The sequence below is a fragment of the Rutidosis leptorrhynchoides genome, chromosome 4, assembly GCF_046630445.1.
Source record: "Rutidosis leptorrhynchoides isolate AG116_Rl617_1_P2 chromosome 4, CSIRO_AGI_Rlap_v1, whole genome shotgun sequence".
NCBI lineage: Eukaryota > Viridiplantae > Streptophyta > Magnoliopsida > Asterales > Asteraceae > Rutidosis > Rutidosis leptorrhynchoides.
Genome location: NC_092336.1, coordinates 35,852,564 through 35,864,588, shown reverse-complemented (window position 1 = coordinate 35,864,588; position 12,025 = coordinate 35,852,564). Strand labels below are relative to the sequence as shown.

Below are 12,025 nucleotides of genomic sequence, written 5' to 3'. Positions count from 1 at the left end.
TGTAACTTATTTTTCCGACTATAAACCTATACTTTTTCTGTTTAGATTCATAAAATAGAGTTCAATATGAAATCATAGCAATTTGATTCACTCAAAACGGATTTAAAATGAAGAAGTTATGGGTAAAACAAGATTGGATAATTTTTCTCATTTTACCTACGTGAAAGTTAGTAATAAATCTATTCCAACCATAACCTAATCAACTTATATTGTATATTATGTAATCTTGAGATACCATAGACACGTATACAATGTTTTGACCTATCATGTCGACCCATCTATATATATATTGCGGAACAACCATAGACACTCTATATGTGAATGTTGGAGTTAGCTATACAGGGTTGAGGTTGATTCCAAAATATATATATAGTTTGAGTTGTGATCAATACTGAGATACGTATACACTGGGTCGTGGATTGATTCAAGATAATATTTATCGATTTATTTATGTACATCTAACTGTGGACAACTAGTTGTAGGTTACTAACGAGGACAGCTGACTTAATAAACTTAAAACATCAAAATGTATTAAAAGTTTTGTAAATATATTTTGAACATACTTTGATATATATGCATATATTGTTATAGGTTTGTGAATCAACCAGTGGCCAAGTCTTACTTCCCGACGAAGTAAAAATCTGTGAAAGTGAGTTATAGTCCCACCTTTAAAATCTAATATTTTTGGGATGAGAATACATGCAGGTTTTATAAATGATTTACAAAATAGACACAAGTACGTGAAACTACATTCTATGGTTGAATTATCGAAATCGAATATGCCCCTTTTTATTAAGTCTGGTAATCTAAGAATTAGGGAACAGACACCCTAATTGACGCGAATCCTAAAGATAGATCTATTGGGCCTAACAAACCCCTTCCAAAGTACCGGATGCTTTAGTACTTCAAAATTTATATCATATCCGAAGGGTGTCCCGGAATGATGGGGATATTCTTATATATGCATCTTGTTAATGTCGGTTACCAGGTGTTCACCATATGAATGAATTTTTATCTCTATGTATGGGATGTGTATTGAAATATGAAATCTTGTGGTCTATTGTTACGATTTGATATATATAGGTTAAACCTATAACTCACCAACATTTTTTTTGACGTTTAAAGCATGTTTATTCTCAGGTGAATACTAAGAGCTTCCGCTGTTGCATACTAAAATAAGGACAAGATTTGGAGTCCATGTTTGTATGATATTGTGTAAAAACTGCATTCAAGAAACTGATTTCGATGTAACATATTTGTATTGTAAACCATTATGTAATGGTCGTGAGTAAACAGGATATTTTAGATTATCATTATTTGATAATCTACGTAAAGCTTTTTAAACCTTTATTTATGAAATAAAGGTTATTGTTTGTTTTAAAAATGAATGCAGTCTTTGAAAAACGTCTCATATAGAGGTCAAAACCTCGCAACGAAATCAATTAATATGGAACGTTTTTAATCAATAAGAACGGGACATTTCACCTTTGAAGCTAGATCCATTTGTCTCTTTTCCAGTAGGTTTATCCACAAAACTTGAGGTAGTAATGATGTTCATAACATCATTCGATTCATACATATAAAGCTATCTTATTCGAAGGTTTAAACTTGAAATCACTAGAACATAGTTTAGTTAATTCTAAACTCGTTCGCAAACAAAAGTTAATCCTTCTAACTTGACTTTTAAAATCAAATAAACACATGTTCTATATCTATATGATATGCTAACTTAATGATTTAAAACCTGAAAACACAAAAACACCGTAAAACTGAACATACGCCGTCGTAGTAACACCGCGGGCTGTTTTGAGTTTGATAATTAAAAACTATGATAAACTTTGATTTAAAAGTTGTTCTTCTGGGAAAATGATTTTTCTTATGAACATGAAACTATATCCAAAAATCATGGTTAAACTCAAAGTGGAAGTTTGTTTTTCAAAATGGTCATCAAGACGTCGTTCTTTCGACTGAAATGACTACCTCTTACAAAAACGACTTGTAACTTATATTTCCGACTATAAACCTATACTTTTTCTTTTTAGATTCATAAAATAGAGTTCAATATGAAACCATAGCAATTTGATTCACTCAAAACGGATTTAAAATGAAGAAGTTATGGGTAAAACAAGATTGGATATTTTTTTATTTTTGTAGCTACGGGAAATATTAACAATTCTATACAAATCATATCCTAGCTAACTTATATTGTATTATTCATGTATTCTAATATATTATGTAATCTTGGGATACCATAGACACGTATGCAAATGTTTTGACATATCATATCGACCCATGTATATATATTATTTAGAACAACCATAGACACTCTATATGCAGTAATGTTGGAGTTAGCTATATAGGGTTGAGGTTGATTCCAAAAATATATATACTTTGAGTTGTGATCTAGCCTGAGACGTGTATACACTGGGTCGTGGATTGATTCAAGATAATATATATCGATTTATTTCTGTAAATCTAACTGTGGACAACTAGTTGTAGGTTACTAACGAGGACAGCTGACTTAATAAACTTAAAACATCAAAATGTATTAAAAGTGTTGTAAATATATTTTGAACATACTTTGATATATATGTACATATTTGTTATAGGTTCGTGAATCGACCAGTGGCCAAGTCTTACTTCCCGACGAAGTAAAAATATGTGAAAGTGAGTTATAGTCCCACTTTTAAAATCTAATATTTTGGGATGAGAATACATGCAGTTTTATAAATGTTTTACGAAATAGACACAAGTAATTGAAACTACATTATATGGGTGAATGATCGAAGCCGAATATGCCCCTTTTGCTTGGTAACCTAAGAATTAGTAAACCGATCTACTAATTGACGCGAATCTTAAAGATAGATCTATTGGGCCTAACGAACCCCATCCAAAGTACCGGATGGTTTAGTACTTCGAATTCGTTTTTATCATGTCCGAAGGATTTTCCGGAATGATAGGGGATATTCTTATATGCATCTTGTTAATGTCGGTTACCAGGTGTTCACCATATGAATGAATTTTATCTCTATGTATGGGATGTATATTGAAATATGAAATCTTGTGTTCTATTATTATGATTTGATAATATATAGGTTAAACCTATAACTCACCAACATTTTTGTTGACGTTTTAAGCATGTTTATTCTCAGGTGATTATTAAGAGCTTCCGCTGTTGCATACTTAAATAAGGACGAGATTTGGATTCCATGCTTGTATGATATTGTGTAAAAACTGCATTCAAGAAACTTATTTCGTTGTAACATATTTGTATTGTAAACCATTATGTAATGGTCGTATGTAAACATGATATTTTAGATTATCATTATTTGATAATCTACGTAAAGCTTTTTAAACCTTTATTGATGAAATAAAGGTTATGGTTTGTTTTAAAATGAATGCAGTCTTTGAAAAACGTCTCATATAGAGGTCAAAACCTCGCAACGAAATCAATTAATATGAAACGTTTTTAATCAATAAGAACGAGACATTTCAGATTTAACCATTTAGCAGTCATATAGATTTAAACAACACAGTAACAATCATTGTGAAACAAGCTGAGTTCCTTTATATGTAAGTGTAACAGATAAATAAAACTAAGCAACAAATAAAATAAGTTGTTTATAATGATCTCATTTCTTATGCACTACACATCCACAGCTTTTTTACTTTATTTTCCAATCTCTTAACATGTGCTTTGATTAAAAATGAGATTTGGTTTGGATATATATATTAAACCTTTAACCTGCACACACGCTCATGTTCATGGACACCAACACACGCACAAAAAAAGAAAAGATAGCACACCTCTGGTTAATGAAACGCGAAACATTTGCATAAGATGTTGCATCCAAACACAGGGCATCATCATCTTGAGAAACCCAAAGGTATCCAATAAGCATTCAATAACACTGAGTATTTATGCTTCTTATCCTTGTTTTGTTCGTTTTGATGAAATAACTCACAACTGTTACAATTTATTCAACGTATTCGCAAACAAATGTCCCTTCAGATAAGTGCTCAAGACTTCTATATCACCAACCCTTTTCTTGCAGGTGTCATAAAAAAATGGAAAAATAAAAGTAAGTTTTTGACATCTTGTTCTTGATAATCTAATATTTCAAAATATTGACATGTAATAATAAAACGTAACTTGTTAATTTGCTTGAATTTATACTAAACAGTTCTATTTCCTCAGTTCAAAATACAGCCACGTTTTTTATATTATTCCTTTATAAAGTTCCTTGACAAATGGCCTTTAAATGTACCAAATAGTATCAAGTAGTTAACCTTTGTGAGGTTCAAATTAAAAAAAAAAAAATATACTCGATTCTCTCTCTTGAGTGAACCTTCAGTTGTGTACACATAATCACTTTAGGTTCAGCAGCCAGTTTAGATATTGTGAGAAACATTTGCTTTTAGTCAGACACCAACTGAAACAAATAAACTTTTTACCTCACTAAAATGTTTGATGAATACCTAATCAACATTTGCTTTCAATCAGACACCAACCGAAACAAATGCCGGCTGATCAATTCCTGGATAATGCATCAAAAAAGAAACAAAGAAGGAATTAAAAGAGTGCCTAATCATTACCACTTCACTTAATTTATGAACTGAAAATCGCATATTCACTTAAAATTACACTTCATTAAAAGATAAAATTAATAACTTACATATATCTTCGAAAGTAATTTTTTAATCTTTATCTATAACTTACACGTCAATATGTGATTTTTAGTTCGTGATTCAAGTGAAGTGGATCAATCAGAACAATAATGAAGTTATCTACCCATTTATAAATAAAGATTCATTTAATTTAAAAAATTTAGATAATTAATATTGAGTTGTATCTCATACCATTACACTGCCAATTTTTTTGCAACACAATAACACATTATATGTCCAAGTTTCTCCATACCTCGGTACAATAGTTGATAACAACAGAAAAGAGTTTCTTTAGTCAAAACAATAAGTTTTATAATTTAACCAAATTTGAGGTAAACCAACTTAAGGTTACTAACTTCATACAAAAATAAGACTATCGTTAACCATTCAACATATTCCATAACAACGTCAAATTTGAAATGAAGAAACAATACATATTACCACGAAAGAAGCGCGATTGATTCCAGCCATCCCTAAATCACATTCCAACCAACCCAACAATTAGATTCTTGTATATTATAAGTTTATTAAAAAAAAGTATTGTGTACCTTTGTGAATGGAGCCCTTCGAATATCCATATATGCTTTCACAATTTCATAATGAAGAACATATGGATAATACCAAATTAATTGTATTGTTAACATACTTCAGATTTCCTTCCGATTTTCTTTATGACAGTTAAACATGCAATCGTGAAGAAATACTACACATAAACTGAGATGAACATATTAAGCTTTAAGCATATATTACCTTGGGTCCAACAGTAAGAAGATTATCTTCTAAAAATCGATGTTGGCCGCATATTACCATCCATAGGTGATTGCATCACTTTTATTTATGCCTACATACGAAGCTCATAAATATCAGTTCCAACACTAACATCACCTTATAGTTTTGCACTGATGAATGTGCAACAGTCGTATTCTTTTGCAACAGTCATATTCTTTTTGCATATTTTGCAAGCATTATGCCATACTTTTTACAGCCACTTACTAAATGGCACTAAAGTAGATTGTGGTAATTTGGTATGACCTTTGTGCAACCACAACATCTTATCTTAAATACGAAAGTATATTTAAACAAAATTTCCACCTACGTTAATATACTCAATTTCTAGGTTGATATTCCAACGTATTTTGAGCACAGAAGCTTCTTTGTCATAATCAACATTCTGCAAACAATTTTTTTTTAAAAAGCATTATTAACAAGTAATTGTTAATGGTAAATACATTAAGAAACATTCAAAACATAACATGAAAAGATGGGAAAGAATAGACAACAAACGTAAGAGTAACTCTTAAGTTCTAAATTTGATTCAATTTACAATGTTCATAGATATATTGTTAATCTTTATAATAACATGAAGTATATAGCAAGTTCTGTAAAAGAACAATGAATTAAGAGATGGCTCATTTGGAGCAGTAAACATAACTACAACACAGATGCAAATGTATTATTGACTAAAATAAAATCAAGCATATAGAAAATTTCACCTGATTAAAATTGTAACGGATCCAAAACTGTCATTATATGCCATTAACATTTCATCGAACACCTTATGCGTCTTCAAGAAACTACAAAAATTTGTAATTGATAAAAATACATTTCCTGCTTTAATATCAATGAAAGCGTTGACGAGGATACTCAATTCAAATGAACATTGTTACTCTATGCAAAAACAAATAAACATCACCGAAAAATGAATAAATCTAATCATGTTTGTACTTTCATTGGATATGCGACTGAACTCTATAACCATCGCCAGAGCCAATCTACAAATTTCAGTCATACACACTCAAATTTATTCTTTAAATGGCTCTCCTTCACCATTAACCATCTACCATACTTTATGATCATCAGTACACCTATAATATCAAAGATAATCACACACAAAATAACGATTCACAAATATAATCTACAAATATCTTTAAATATCATAATTTATGATCATCGGTACACCTATAATGCCAAAGATAATCAGACACAAAATAACGATTCACAAATATAATTTTACAAATATCTTTAAACAGAGGCAAATGAGATACCAAATTCCAAAAGTCATATAGTGGCGTTAGATTATTAAAATCTTAAGCAGTTAAGCACCATCAATAGGAAACTACGTCTCCTTTTCCCAGTACATATTAACAGGAAACGTAGTGTTTGAAACTTAAAACAATCAATAAGATGGGCAGCAGTCAAGATGCACTAAAACTTAAAGCAATCGATAAAAAATAAACATCAAATTTAGAACGAAAACTTCAGACTGATCTTTATTTTAGATCCGTCGATCGAAACCCTAATTTCTGCCAATCTCGCGAACGATGATGATGATGCGATATTTAATTTAGGGAGAGAAAATAAAACGGTTGTTCAGCGGCATCAGTTTTCTTAAGGATGTAAAACGGTTTTTCGTTTTTGATGGATGGAAATGAACGGTTTTCTTTTATTTGGTAGATGGGTATATCTGAAACATACATAATTCTAACATTAGAAAGACTATTCTGACATAAGATAAATGATGACTCTTGGATCAAGTCAAAAAAACCTCATCTAATGGTGGGGATTGGTTACTTTAATTGATTTTATTAAAATCTGAAGTAAATATGACTTTGTTATAATATATATATATATATATATATATATATATATATATATATATATATATATATATATATATATATATATATATTAGAATATTAGAATATTAGAATTAGAATATAGTAGATAGCAGATTTAAGTAGTATACTTTTTCAATAGCCCTTATAATTTCGTCCATAAAATATACTAAATACTAAAATTACAATATATATATATATATATATATATATATATATATATATATATATATATATATATATATATATATATATATAGTAGGGAGATCAAATGAGAACTTTATTGGTGTGAGAACTTTGAGAACTCAAAAATACACTGAAATTCGGGCAAAAAAGGGAAATTCGAGTAAAAATGGGATGCGGGCGAACAAAAAAAGTGATAGTCGAGCAAAAATGGGGAAAGTAGAACAAAAAAAAAATACACGGCCGAACAAAAAAAAGGAAATTCGAACAATAATATGATATTCGAACAAAAATGTGTTCTAAATTTTTGAAAGTCGAACAAAAAAATGTAGAACACACGGGTAGTCGAACAAAAATATTGATATTCTAACAAAAATGTGTTCTACAATTTTGAAATTCGAACAAATTTTGTTTTTTTGTTTTTTTGCTCGACTATGAATTTTTGTTCGTTCGTGTTTTTGATTTTTGTTCGAATTTCCTTTTTTTGCTCGCCCGCGCACCTTTTTGATCGAATTTCAGTGTATTTGGAGTTCCTAGAGTTCTCACACTAAAAAAGTTCTCACTGAATCATCTCCATATATATATATATATATATATATATATATATATATATATATATATATATATATATATATATATATATATATATATATATATATATATATAGTGAAAGGATCTAGAGAGAATTAAAGGTGGGAGATGTAGTGACCCGAACTTTTCCATGTTTATATATATTAATTGAGATTGATATTTACATGATTAAATGTTTCCAACATGTTAAGCAATCAAACTTGTTAAGACTTGATTAATTGAAATATGTTTCATATAGACAATTGACCACCCAAGTTGACCGGCGATTCACGAACGTTAAAACTTGTAAAAACGACATGACGATATATATATGGATATACATATGGTTAACATGAGATTATGATAAGTAAGTATCTCCATAAGTATATTAACAATGAGTTATATGCATATAAACAAGACTACTAACTTAAGGATTTCGAAACGAGACATATATGTAACGATTATCGTTGTAACGACATTTAAATGTATATATATATATATCATATTAAGATATATTAATATATCATAATATCATGATAATATAATAATTTAACATCTCATTAGATATAATAAACAACGGGTTAACAACATTAATTGAGATCGTTAACTTAAAGGTTTCAAAACAACACTTACATGTAACGACTAACGATGACTTAACGACTCAGTTAAAATGTATATACATGTAGTGTATTTAGATGTATTAAAATACTTTTGGAAGACTTCAAGACATATATCAAGACACTCATACTTAACGAAAATGGTTACAGTTGCTTTCCCATTCTTTTCTTTCATCAAGAATTCTAGTCGTATTCTTACCCGTATTATACACAGCTTCAAAACGTACTTACTATGGGTATATACCAATAGGAACTAGCATGGGATTCCACTCTTGATTATGTCATGTATGACTAATCAATTTTAACTTCTACCATGAGCTAGTCAACTAACTAGAACTCCTTTTAACCCCACTCACCACTCACCAATTACCACTCATCATTAACTCCATTTCACTTCCAATTCTCTTTCTAATTCTCTCTCAACACACACACACTATTATGAACGTATTTTTTCAGTAGTTAATCATCATCTTCATCAAAAATCACTTCAAGAATCAAGCTATAATCATCATAGGAAGAACACTTCAAGAACACTTCAAAAATCCCTTCAAGTTTACTAATTTACTTCCAAGCTTTCTAATCCATTTTCCAAGTAATCATCTAAGATCAAGAAACCTTTGTTATATACAGTAGGTTATCTTTCTTATTCAAGGTAATATTCATATTCAAACTTTGATTCAATTTCTATAACTATAAACTATCTTAATTCGAGTAAAAATCTTACTTGAACTTGTTTTTGTGTCATGATCCTACTTCAAGAACTTTCAAGCCATCCAAGATCCTTTGAAGCTAGATCATTTCTTGTCACTTCCAGTAGTTTTACCTACTAAACTTGAGGTAGTAATGATGTTCGTAACATCATTCGATTCATATATATAAAACTATCTTATTCGAAGGTTTAAACTCGTAATCACTAGAACATAGTTTAGTTAATTCTAAACTTGTTCGCAAACAAAAGTTAATCCTTCTAACTTGACTTTTAAAATTAACTAAACACATGTTCTATATCTATATGATATGCTAACTTAATGATTTAAAACCTGGAAACACGAAAACACCGTAAAACCGGATTTACGCCGTCGTAGTAACACCGCGGGCTGTTTTGGGTTAGTTAATTAAAAACTATGATAAACTTTGATTTAAAAGTTGTTATTCTGAGAAAATGATTTTTATTATGAACATGAAACTATATCCAAAAATTATGGTTAAACTCAAAGTGGAAGTATGTTTTCTAAAATGGTCATCTAGACGTCGTTCTTTCGACTGAAATGACTACCTTTACAAAAACGACTTGTAACTTATTTTTCCGACTATAAACCTATACTTTTTCTGTTTAGATTCATAAAATAGAGTTCAATATGAAACCATAGCAATTTGATTCACTCAAAACGGATTTAAAATGAAGAAGTTATGGGTAAAACAAGATTGGATAATTTTTCTCATTTTAGCTACGTGAAAATTGGTAACAAATCTATTCCAACCATAACTTAATCAACTTGTATTGTATATTATGTAATCTTGAGATACCATAGACACGTATACAATGTTTCGACCTATCATGTCGACACATCTATATATATTTCGGAACAACCATAGACACTCTATATGTGAATGTTGGAGTTAGCTATACAGGGTTGAGGTTGATTCCAAAATATATATAGTTTGAGTTGTGATCAATACTGAGATACGTATACACTGGGTCGTGGATTGATTCAAGATAATATTTATCGATTTATTTCTGTATATCTAACTGTGGACAACTAGTTGTAGGTTACTAACGAGTACAGCTGACTTAATAAACTTAAAACATCAAAATATATTAAAAGTGTTGTAAATATATTTTGAACATACTTTGATATATATGTATATATTGTTATAGGTTCGTGAATCAACCAGTGGCCAAGTCTTACTTCCCGACGAAGTAAAAATCTGTGAAAGTGAGTTATAGTCCCACTTTTAAAATCTAATATTTTTGAGATGAGAATACATGCAGGTTTTATAAATGATTTACAAAATAGACACAAGTACGTGAAACTACATTCTATGGTTGAATTATCAAAATCGAATATGCCCCTTTTTATTAAGTCTGGTAATCTAAGAATTAGGGAACAGACACCCTAATTGACGCGAATCCTAAAGATAGATCTATTGGGCCTAACAAACTCCATCCAAAGTACCGGATGCTTTAGTACTTCGAAATTTATATCATGTCCGAAGGAGGATCCCGGAATGATGGGGATATTCTTAAATATGCATCTTGTTAATGTCGGTTACCAGGTGTTCACCATATGAATGATTTTTATCTCTATGTATGGGATGTGTATTGAAATATGAAATCTTGTGGTCTATTATTATGATTTGATATATATAGGTTAAACCTATAACTCACCAACATTTTTGTTGACGTTTTAAGCATGTTTATTCTTAGGTGATTATTAAGAGCTTCCGCTATCGCATACTTATATAAGGACGAGATTTGGAGTCCATGCTTGTATGATATTGTGTAAAAACTGCATTCAAGAAACTTATTTTGTTGTAACATATTTGTATTGTAAACCATTATGTAATGGTTGTGTGTAAACAGGATATTTTAGATTATCATTATTTGATAATCTACGTAAAGCTTTTAAACCTTTATTGATGAAATAAAGGTTATGGTTTGTTTTAAAAATGAATGCAGTCTTTGAAAAACGTCTCATATAGAGGTCAAAACCTCGCAACGAAATCAATTAATATGGAACGTTTTTAATCAATAAGAACGGGACATTTCAGGAGAGTACTCATAAAACCTACAGATTGAGCTCAATCTGCACATAGATTGAGTTTCAGTCTGTGAGTTCTCTGAGTTATATATATATATATATATATATATATATATATATATATATATATATATATATATATATATATATATGGTTTAAAGAACCGGTGGTGCAACATTGTAGATCCTAAAGATATGTAGTGGAATTACATCGTTGACACTCGCTCTATGCGTCCTACACAACCTAAACGACCAAATTGAAAGCAGAGCGAGCACTATTGAATTTGTAATAATAAAGTATAAACAAGTAAGAACCACCAATCAAAAAACCTAAATTAAAAATATAAACCCGATCTCGTATTCAATTCCGTGTCAGTCACTCCTCGAGAACCACACAACCAAAACGTTCACCGAGCAATCCGAGAACACCTAACCCAAAGCATGCAAACCAAGAAAATCCCTCGTATCCAAAAAAACCCAAACAGGTCCATCAAGTAAGTACCAGTCACCGTTCGAGCAGACAAACACACTCGTACACTCATAGTAACCAAAGCTTAAAATCTCATAAGATCGCCTTTCTTTACCTCCAATATGTGCTACTTGGCTTTTAT

The 12,025-nt window shown here is 30.2% G+C and overlaps 1 long non-coding RNA gene across 7 annotated transcripts; it reads right to left on the bottom strand.

Annotated features, from left to right (window-relative positions):
* Positions 1-3,569: 3,569 nt before the first annotated feature.
* On the bottom strand, positions 3,570-7,077 carry LOC139839374 (uncharacterized). 7 transcript variants are annotated; one of them, XR_011756929.1, is made up of 6 exons: positions 6,714-7,077; positions 6,162-6,533; positions 5,765-5,839; positions 5,217-5,509; positions 4,456-5,141; positions 3,570-4,048 (listed from the first exon to the last, which is right to left on the bottom strand). It is a non-coding gene; the product is annotated as an uncharacterized lncRNA (long non-coding RNA). The 7 variants fall into 7 exon arrangements; XR_011756928.1 differs by having other exon boundaries at positions 4,456-5,335; positions 5,419-5,509; XR_011756932.1 differs by having other exon boundaries at positions 4,456-5,509; positions 6,162-6,242; positions 6,362-6,533.
* Positions 7,078-12,025: the final 4,948 nt, after the last annotated feature.